General features: G+C 34.6%; 2 pseudogenes; both read right to left on the bottom strand.

Annotated features, from left to right (window-relative positions):
• Positions 1–1,697: 1,697 nt before the first annotated feature.
• Positions 1,698–5,068, bottom strand: LOC137805825 (uncharacterized; annotated as a pseudogene).
• Positions 5,069–7,269: 2,201 nt separating this feature from the next.
• On the bottom strand, positions 7,270–9,883 carry LOC137839233 (uncharacterized; annotated as a pseudogene).
• Positions 9,884–10,695: the final 812 nt, after the last annotated feature.

Raw genomic sequence — 10,695 nt, 5'->3', positions numbered from 1 at the left:
AAGTGTTTCTAATAAGTGTTCTATCTCACACGTCTGTCGATGGTCGAACACCCCTGGACTCAAAACCAGCACGTATCAATTGTTGAGGGTCAAACACCCTCGGACTCAATACTAACATGATAATTCTATTATAAACTAACAACTAACATAATATAAATTAATAATAAATACAAATTATAATAAATACTAAATAATATAAATTTAACAAAATGCAAATTATAATAAATAAAAAATAAACAAATTCATAACATTAAAAAAATAACAAAAATTTAAAACACCAACCTTGTGCATGAGAGTGGCACGGAAGCGCACTACAAGAAAAAATGGTTTTAACGAGGGTTTATTTTTACATTATCCAGGGTTAAAACCTCCATTAAGTCATTTACCCAGGTTGTAGTTTCCCCTGCTAAACCATCTCTGGGGAATGTGTTCCCCAGGATTTTTTTTAAACCTCAGGAAAAGCCTTTCAAAACTCTTGTTAAATACCATGGGTTTAAGAACCTTCTTAAAATACTATGGGTTTCAAAACCTCCGTAAAATACCATAGGTTTCAAAACCTCCATAAAATACCACAGGTTTTAGAACCTCTGTAAAATACCGCAGGTTTTAGAACCTCTGTAAAATACCATGGGTTTCAAAACCTTCGTAAAATACCATGGGTTTCAAAACCTCCCTAAAATACCATGGGTTTCAAAACCTCCATAAAATGTTTTAGAACCTCCTTTAAAAATACCATAGGTTTCAAAATTATGAAAATTTGTTTTTTTTATTCATTTACCATTTAGGCATTCATGTGTTTTTTAAACCACAATTATTTACATCTATTGTATTTATTTATCTATGTTTGTTAAAGTATTTTTTTTCAATAAATAAAAGAAATAAATGGGACCAAGCTTTATCTTCAGCAATATCTTAGGATGAAGATTAAGCTGAGATAAGTTAGTGTTTAGCAAGCTTTTTATTTATTTCTTTTCTCACCAAATTTTAACATTAAACACCATGCATACAATAAATCAACAACTCGATGATGACCAAGATCAAGTACACATATCAGTCCAAAGATTTATTTTGTTCCGCTTTATTAGTTCAAAAATATTACTTATATCAATAGACTACATCATTCTTCAAATTTATCCCAAGAAAATTCAGTTCTCCGAAAATTAAATTCATAAAAACTTGAAGGACTAGACTGATATTAAAACAATCTTTTGAGAATCAAAATATTAATCTATGGTAATAATTAACTTTAAGCACAATACTCCCTTCAAAGGAATTTGTTCTGAAGTCGCACTTATTTTATGGCAATGTACTGTATTGGGCTTCAGCATATTGCAAGTTTTACTAAACTAATCCTGACTAAAGCATTATTAATGAAATAGGATATTTATCTATCTTCTTTGAAGTGGATTTATTTATCTTACAATAGAAACTTGTGAGTTATTTTAAGCTTAAGGTATCCCAATTTCTAACCTTGACCAAATTGAACGTGGTCACCCCCATAATATCATGTTAAGCAAGTCCCAATAATTCTAACCCTTCCTCCCCACAAAAAAAATCCCCTGCCTTCGTTCCCAACCTCCAAGTTTTTTGCTACGAAATAAAGGAAAACTTGAAAAAGAATCAATTCATGTTTGACTGAACAATATCAAAAGCACATAGATCCCATGGGTACAAAACCTTGACTAGAGAACCTCAAACTACAGCAGTAGTAATGCATTAGAAGATTCAATGATCATTAGGCACCTTAATCTTATCTAATAACACAAAACACCTAATAAAAGCACTGAAAAACATTTTAAGCAATATCTTCCCCACTACCGTACACAAGAAGATTAGACAAACCATTTTGGCCCTAAATGGAGGAGCTTTGTAGAAAGAAAACAGCAGTTTGATCCAAACATACTGCCAATATGCCATCATTCCAAACATTTAGCAATATTGCACTATGGTACAAAAACAAATTTCATAATTGTTCATTCCTTATATAATCATTATGCTCCTTTCACAAACAGGACACAAAGCTACTAAGTATTACCTTGCCTACTGCTGCTAGAACTATTGTTGCATCTGAACACCCAAAAACAGTAGCATATCTCAAAGGTGCTAAGATGTATATGGCAGACTCGTGGCAATTTAGAACCTGTAACGATCAAACAGAATTTTTATTAGCATACTACATATAGTTATCAACCATAATCTGAAGTGACCTCTCAATTTCCAAACACACATGATTCAAGCAGAAAAAACATATATTCACTCAAACAATACCATATCATAAAATGGTGACATATCCTTTTTAAGGAACTAAATGTTAAAAAGTTTACTATAGATGTTCAAAAACTAAGCACGAAAACCAAACTTAACCCAATACAAACTGATCAGTTGGCAATTTTATGCCCTCATTTCAAATATGGCTATAACATAACCAATATCAATCAGAGTTGTTAAATAGCAGCCATAGTGATGATATAGCTCAACTGCATAACGGTATTTCTTAGATCCACAATTGCGAATCCATCTTCAATTACAACCTCTATCATTGTTGTGGTTACAGCATACATTCTCTAGTCATCTTTGGTGAAATTTAGGGGGAAACTTGGTTTAAGTTATATAATTGTAATACCAGGAATAACATTACAGAGAATTTTTAGTCAGAATCTTATTCCTATGCATGTCCAAAAATATGCTTGGTTCATTTTTCATATTCCTTGGAATGTTTTTAAATTTTAAAATGATTAAAGATATAAAAATGGAATGGAAGTTAAACTAGTGTTAAAAAATAACTTTCCTCATTCCCATGGAAATGCACCTTTCTCACCCCTATTAGCACGTAAAATCAGTTCAGATAATGCAACTTCCTAATTTTTATGGTTTTGGTTTTGCCTTCCTAATTTTTTGGCACACTTCCTTGATCAGACACCTACAATATAAACATATATCACAATTAGAAATGTAAATCTAAAAAATAAAACAAGTTATTTAAATTTTTAAACATTACCGATGAACGATTGAACATAGTCAACTCAGGAGGCAATTGACCTTGATAACTTTGAAAGAAAAAATTCGTCATTATCTCAAATCTTTTTTCATGTTCTTCATATCTTTTTTCACATTCTTCATATCTTTTATTTTGTTCATCCAATTGTGACTTTAAAGCAATAACCTATATTAAAACACAATTTATCATGAAAAAGCGTGAGAAAACCATACACATTAAAAAATAACCAATTTATCAACAAAAGCTATACTAAATTTCCTATAATTTTGTGTGAATAATATTCAACACAACATTTCCAATCTTGGCATGATAATCTAAAGTAAACAACACCAAATTGCTACATAAGAAAATGCATGTTCAAAACCTGATTCTCCAATTCTCTATAAGAAGTAGTTGAAGATATCCCAGTGCGAGAATTTCTAGTATATCCAAACACATGAGAAGGGCAAGGTCTCAATCCCATCCCTCGAACACGACCACAATGTTCTTCACTTCCAAAGGCATGAGCTAGTGAATCATCAATTGATATATCATGTGAGAGGGAAGATGTATTTGACTCATATGCTTGAATCTTTTCCTACAAATAATGAAAAAAGTTATAAATGAATCTCACATCCAATTTGGTTGAGTTTTCATCTTTACAAAAATGATACTTACCCCAATCTCTCTTGACCCATCATTCACAAATTCTCCGTTAGCATGTTTATGTGTTGCTACCCATACTTCTCCCCTACTAACTTTGCGACCAAGCTCTTTCTCCTATAAAATGTAACAAAAGTATATGAATCATGATATATGATATAACAAAAATTATAGGAGAATCAAGTTACCATCTCATCTTTCTTCCGCGCAATGCTCTTGGATCCACCAGTATGAGGAATTGTTTGCTTCTTTCTATTATCCTTGTTCTTTTTGGCAATTTCCTAAGCATACATGTAGTAAAAGAACTAAATATAAATAAATCAAAACTTTAAAGAATAAAGTAGTTTTTATTACCTTTGTCCTTGAATTTAAATGGTAGTCAATAAAAGAAGCCCAATGGTCTTTATTCATTACTTATGGACACATTGCAATAATTTCATCTCTATTGTGTGTTCCATCATTTCTTTGTTGCCATAGTTGTTGCCTATACTCAGTCCACTTTGTGTTAAGTTATTTGAAGATATATCTTACATGAGCATCAGATTCAACTTCAAACTTAGCCTTCAAAATTATTACACAAGTAAATTTAAGATAATTGCAATATAATATCAATTAAAACACAGAAAAATACAAAAATAATTACTTGAATGGTTTTCTTAAGTATATCTTCTTTGTAACCTTTGGGAATCTTCCTCCAACTTTGATAGCTAATAGGAAATGTATTAACATTTCTTGCAACATGACCTAAAAACCTATTCAACAATGCTCCACTGTCATCAACTGGTTGGTTCTCGTTATTCCAGTTAACAAGAATCCTCTCACCAACAGATAAAAACCAGACATCATTTGTTGTTAATTGTTTCCTAACCTTTTTGCCTTCACTATCTGTCAAAATTATTGTTAGTTTAAGAGGACGAACATAAAAAACAAATACAATGTGAGTTTTGTATTGATTCAAGCTTACTAATGACATCAACAAGCCATGATCTTTTACGTGATACATGCTTTGATTGTTCAGTTTGCATCTCAATACCCACATTTTCTTCCATTTCTTCATCAGATTGTAACCTTGGGGTAGGTTCAGATGTAGATTCATGGACAGATTCATTTGTATTATCAAATTGAAATTCAGGTGCAGAATTGTTCTTAATAGTAGAAATCAACCTATGAGGTGCATGTGGGGGAGGAGGCTTCTTATTATTATTCTCTATAGGATGAGAATTCACATGAGGTGCTGCATAATAATTAAATGAATACATGTGAAAAATAATATATTTTTAAAGAGAATGCCAAATTAAAATATGAGTACAAACATCTCACTAAATGGAAGTTGTGTATGAACTTACTTGAGTTATTAAGGGCTGGAAGTTGGTCAAAAGTGTTATTGAGAGTATCATGTTCTGTTGCTCTAGTCTTCTTGATGGACATTTTCTTTATCTTCAGGTATTCTTGAAATAATAACATTAATACATGTCAAAATAGATTTTCAATAAATCATAATATAATGCATGTATAAACAATAAAGTATAAGTAATAAGGATGATAATTTAAACAAAAATAATATACAAGTGTTCAATTAAAAATAGGACCTTGTTAACGATATACTCCCTTCTCCATTTACAAATAAAGTTTCAAAATTGTTTTTGATCCGATCGGTCATCGGTCGTAGATGACGTCAGCAGCAGAGAACCACGTGGACCACTCGCAGGGTGACACGTGGACCAGGTGACAGAGAGACCAGGGAGGCGATCGCCAAGAGCGGTGATCGGGGGTCAGTGACCAGGTGACCACCGACAGATCAGGTGGCAGAGAGGTCAGGGGACAGATCATCCAGAATGGTGATCGGTGGTCAGCAGCCAAATGGCCACCAACAGACCAGTCCTCAGACTAACGCCTGGGGCAGAACGCGAGAAGCAAATAAGCACTGATCAGTCATCGGGTGCATTGTCATCGGGGCCTCGTGTTACACGCAGTTAAACTGGGACTGAGGTCCCCAGCGAGAGCGTTACGCATGGACCTCGCATGATCACATCTTAGGGAATCATGCACGAGAGTGGCCTGAGGGAACTAGTAAACCAGTCAGTGATTGGTGATTCCCTCAACCCATTACGTGCGTGGCACCGTGAAGGGTAAGCTGTATACGCAGAGAGCAACGTTTGGTGAGTGTGCCTAGACCAGCCGCACCTGACGTTCTCCTAAGAGTATGCGATTTACCCAGATGAGAGAAATATCCTAAGTTACTCCACAAGGGCGTAACTTAGGCACACAAAGAGAAGCGCTAGAGCCCTTCCAGTGAGTGACACGTGTGTGGTTAGATGTGAGTTGCAGGCCTCCACGTGTCATCATCTGAGAGGGGTGCGGTCCAGACAAAAGTGCACTCCGTACCACTAAGGGTACAGACAGGCGCAGCCAAGCGTAGAGACGCGCAGACATGCACAGACTCTCACGCTCTCACTACTGATTCTGCAGGTACACTGTCTCTGAAAAGCATAACAGGGTTCTGACACATGCCAGAAAAGCATAACAGAATTCTGTTATGCCCAGAAACAGAGAGAGAGAGAGAGAGACATAAAAGAGGGAATCAGGGAGAGATGAGCACGAGAAAAAAGAGAGCAAGAGTTTTTCACACACACTGCTAGTTTTCTCATCTTTGGTGGTTCTGTGGACTAACTTGATCGTCGGAGTGCAAACGGCCGCTAGAGGCGCCGTCTGTGTGTTTTGCAGGTCACGTTTGGAGCATCAAGAGAAGGTTCTGAGGGTGATTCTGCAGAAGACGCAGTCGCGTAGGCAGGGCAAAGAGTGCCACGAAGCGATTCCTCCACGTTCGAGTTGCCGGTAGCATCAGTTTTGTACAAATGCTTCACATTCATGAAAAGTGACATCATTATCTTCTCCCATGTCATATAAGTCTTGTGGCTTTAGATGCATAGGAATGCTCCAATCTTTAGCTAATTCATCCACTACATATTAAACCATTTGTGCTTCTTTAGCTTGGATGTATGGTTCATCATCATCATTATCACCAATGTGTATCAAACGTGTAAAGTTTACTAGTGTAAATCCAAGATCATCTGTCATAATCCCTCTAGAAATAGTTGTATTAGCCCACATACATTTGAACAAAGTAACAGAAAATCGACCATTATAGTTTATCTCAATTATGTCTACCAATTTTCCATAATAAGGCACACCCCCAAATTGCATTTGATTGTCGATGCTACTTGCATAACTCTTTGTCCCAAAAGTACCAAATATCCCACTATTTTGTGTTTTAAGTCCTTCATCTCTCTCCAATGTACGGAACTTGAAGCCATTTACATTGTAAGCATTGTAACATTTTGCACAATCAATTGGCCTCATAGCTAAGAACTTTAAATCATCTGAGTGAGGTCCATTCAACTCATTTCTTATCTAAAAAAGAGGAAAATATGATCAAAACAATTCTATATATTCAATATAATCAAACGTCAAAAATATAAATTATATATACACGACGAGAAAACCATTCTGCAAATTCTCTATGAACCCTCTTATCTATCACAGAGGATGACCGTGTACGACTTCTTAATTGTCTTCGTGTAATGTCTCTAAATTCTCTAAATTAAATAAATAATAATTACATGGTTAGTGTTCAATTGCAGATGAATCATAATAAGTTATAAAGTCAAAGTACTTACTGAAGGAAAGGGTCAACTTGGGCACAATTAGTCAATATATGACGATGTGCTTGTAACTTTTCCTTTGTTGATAAAGAGAAGTAAGTAAAAGACCCAATTGGTTTTCCAACAGGTGGAAACAAAGTGCTTGCACTAGATGACATAGTATATGGTTCATCATTAACACGCCTTATTCGATTAAATACAGTCTCAATTTCATTTAAATATCTTGAACAAAAGGTTAAAGACTCTTCAGCCATGTAGCCTTCAGCTATTGAGCCTTCTGGTTGTGCCTTGTTACGCACATAAGATTTCAACTTTCCTAAATATCTCTCAATGGGATACATCCATCTATACTGGACAGGTCCTCCAAGCTTGGCATCTTCCACCAAATGCACAATCAAATGAACCATGACTGTAAAAAATGCAAGAGGAAATAATATCTCCATGTGACATAATGTGAAAACAACTCTATTTTGCAGTTGGTTAAGTTCATCCACTTTTAAAACTTTACTGCACAAGTTTCTAAAAAATGAACACAAATCAATCAAAACATAGCACACTTCCTTAGGGAGTGTCTTTCTCATTGCTAAAGGTAGAAGTTGTTCCATCAAAACATGTGAATCATGACTTTTCAATCCTCCAAGCTTACATTGTTTGACATCAACACATCTACTAATGTTACTTGAGTAGCCATCTGGAACAGTGATGTTCTTTAGTGTTGTCAGAAATGTATGCTTATTTTCTTTTGTTAATGTATATATAGCAGGAAGATATTTATTATTTTCATCAGGCCAAAGATCAGGTCTAACACCCCAATCTTTTAAGTCCTTTCGTGCCTTTAGGTTATCTTTTGATTTTTTACCTTGGTTCAATAATGTATACACCACATTATCACATACATTTTTTCAATGTGCATAACATCTAGATTATGGTGCAATAAATTGTTTACCCAATAAGGAAGTTCAAAAAATATACTTTTTTTTCGCCATTGTAGAGGGCCATCAATAGCTTGGTGATCTCTGCGTTGTTTTTTCCCCAATTCCTCAACTTCTGGTTCTTTCCCAAATATGATATTGACATTCTCAACTTGTCTTAAGACATCTGTTCCTAATATTGTCAAAGGAGGATTTCTATTTTCCACACTTCCATCAAAATGAATGCGGGCTAATCTAAATTTGTGTCTTGCATTTAACCAACGTCGATGATTCATGAAACAAAATTTACCCTGAATCTTCTTAGGAGTAGTGTCAAAATTACACCTAGGGCAAGCCAACCCAGTATGTGTGTTCCACCCAGATAAGGTTCCAAGACCAGGAAAATCACTAATGGTCAATATAGCTGCATGCATCATTGTTATATGAATCAAAACTTTTGAGTCCATTGTTCCATAGCTCTTTTAATTCTTCAATTAATGGCCTTAAATATACATCAATATCATTTCCTAGTGCTCTTTTACCAGGAATGATCATGGAAAGAATGAATGAACTTTGCTTCATACACATCCAAGGAGGAAGATTGTAGGGTATGAGTACAATAGACCAAGTACTATGACTTGTACTCAAATCACCAAATGGATTGAATCCATCAGCAGCCAAACCAAGTCTAACATTTCGATCATCTGAAACAAATTGAGGATTCATTAGATCAAAGTTCTTCCATGCTTCAGAATCCCTCGGATGCCTTAGTATGCCTTCATTTGTACTTCCTGATGCATGCCATTGCATATGCTCGGCTATTTTAGAAGACATAAGCATTCGTTGTAAGCGTGGCTTCAATGGAAAATATCTTAAAACTTTAGCAGGAACTTTCTTTTTCTTTTTCATAGTACCATCAATAGTCTTGTTCTTCTTTCTTCTTTTCCATCTAGATTCATTACATTTCTTACAAACTTCTTTGTCTTTGTCTTCTCCATAGTACAACATGCAATCATTTAGGCAAGCATCAATTTTGGTGTAATGAAGGCTAAGCTTATTAATGATTTTCTTAGCTTCATAGAAGGAACATGGAATTTTAGCATAATCAAAGGCATCTGCTAACAACTCCAATATCATTGACATTGCCTTGTCAGTCATTCTACATAGACATTTGATGTGGTACAATTTGAGCAAGAAAGAAAGTTTAGAGTACTTGCCACATCCTTCATACAAACTTTGTTGCCCATCATGCATAAACTTCAGATACTCAGCAATTTCATCAGGCATCATTTCGCTTGATCTAGGACGCATATTCTCATCATCCTCCACGTTATCATCATAGAAAAAATTTCCGAATGCGTCATTAACCATGACACGTATGGGATCATTACCAGAAACTTTATGCAAACTGGAGGTGTTTCAGTTGTATTTTATACAAAACTTGTCTCGCCATGTAGAAGCCAGAATGTATAACCATTTGGAAAAGGATGAAGAATCAAGTGCTCATGTGTTGCTTCTCGAGTTTGCCATTTTTTAAGATTGCATTTCGGACATGGGCAAATTATCTTACCCTAAACGCTCTTATTAGCAAATGCAAAGTCCAAAAATTTATTCAATCCATCCATGTACTGACATGTATTTCAAGGCATGTTAATCCAAGACTTATCCATATCTAAATGGAATTGTTTGATAAAAATAAAGCAAATCTAGCATGAAAGTTTAAAAAAAAAAACATGTGTCAACAAGAGTATTAGAATGCGTAAAAGAATAGAAGTGAAATAAGTGTATAAAGAAGTTGTACAAAGTGTATGAAGAAGATATGAAAGTGATAAAAGAAAACTATTTTATTTCTATTTGAACTCAATTAATTATTAATTAGTATCCGAATCTGGATACTCTCAATTAAGACATGATCAAGATTGATCTAAAAAAGATTAACATGGAATATTACATGTGTGGACATTCAATTATGAAAAGCACATATCACAGGTGCAGTTAAGGGTAAGCAATGTTACAGATGAAAAACACAATTTAGTGTGTACAAACAAAGCATATGTGAAGTTAACACCTAATGGTGTTAACCAAGGTAGTTGAATTGAATCAAGTGGCTCCGAAAAACATGAAAAATATAGAAAACTACAGCATTATGAAAAATATAGAAAACTGAAAAGTATAGTGATTAATTTATGTGGCAGCAAAAGTGAATAAGATAGAGTAATTAATCACTATACTTTTCAGATACATTAAGAAAATAACAAAATAAAAATAGTTGGTTCAATTATATAATAGATCTTAGCCTCTTATGCACATCCATTGCTATTTGGCACAACAGGAAAAGAAGAGATAATTGGTTTACATGTGACAAAAGAAGTATCCGGTATGTGAATTGCAAGAAGTCAGGAAGGTGATTTCGTTCCTAGCTTCGTTGTGCGCAATTGCTACTCCCTACATTTAGCACTAAAAAGAGATTCAGTACGATGAT

The sequence above is a fragment of the Phaseolus vulgaris genome, chromosome 3 (assembly GCF_051622355.1).
Source record: "Phaseolus vulgaris cultivar YP4 chromosome 3, ASM5162235v1, whole genome shotgun sequence".
NCBI lineage: Eukaryota > Viridiplantae > Streptophyta > Magnoliopsida > Fabales > Fabaceae > Phaseolus > Phaseolus vulgaris.
This window is presented reverse-complemented; position numbering and strand designations above follow the sequence as displayed.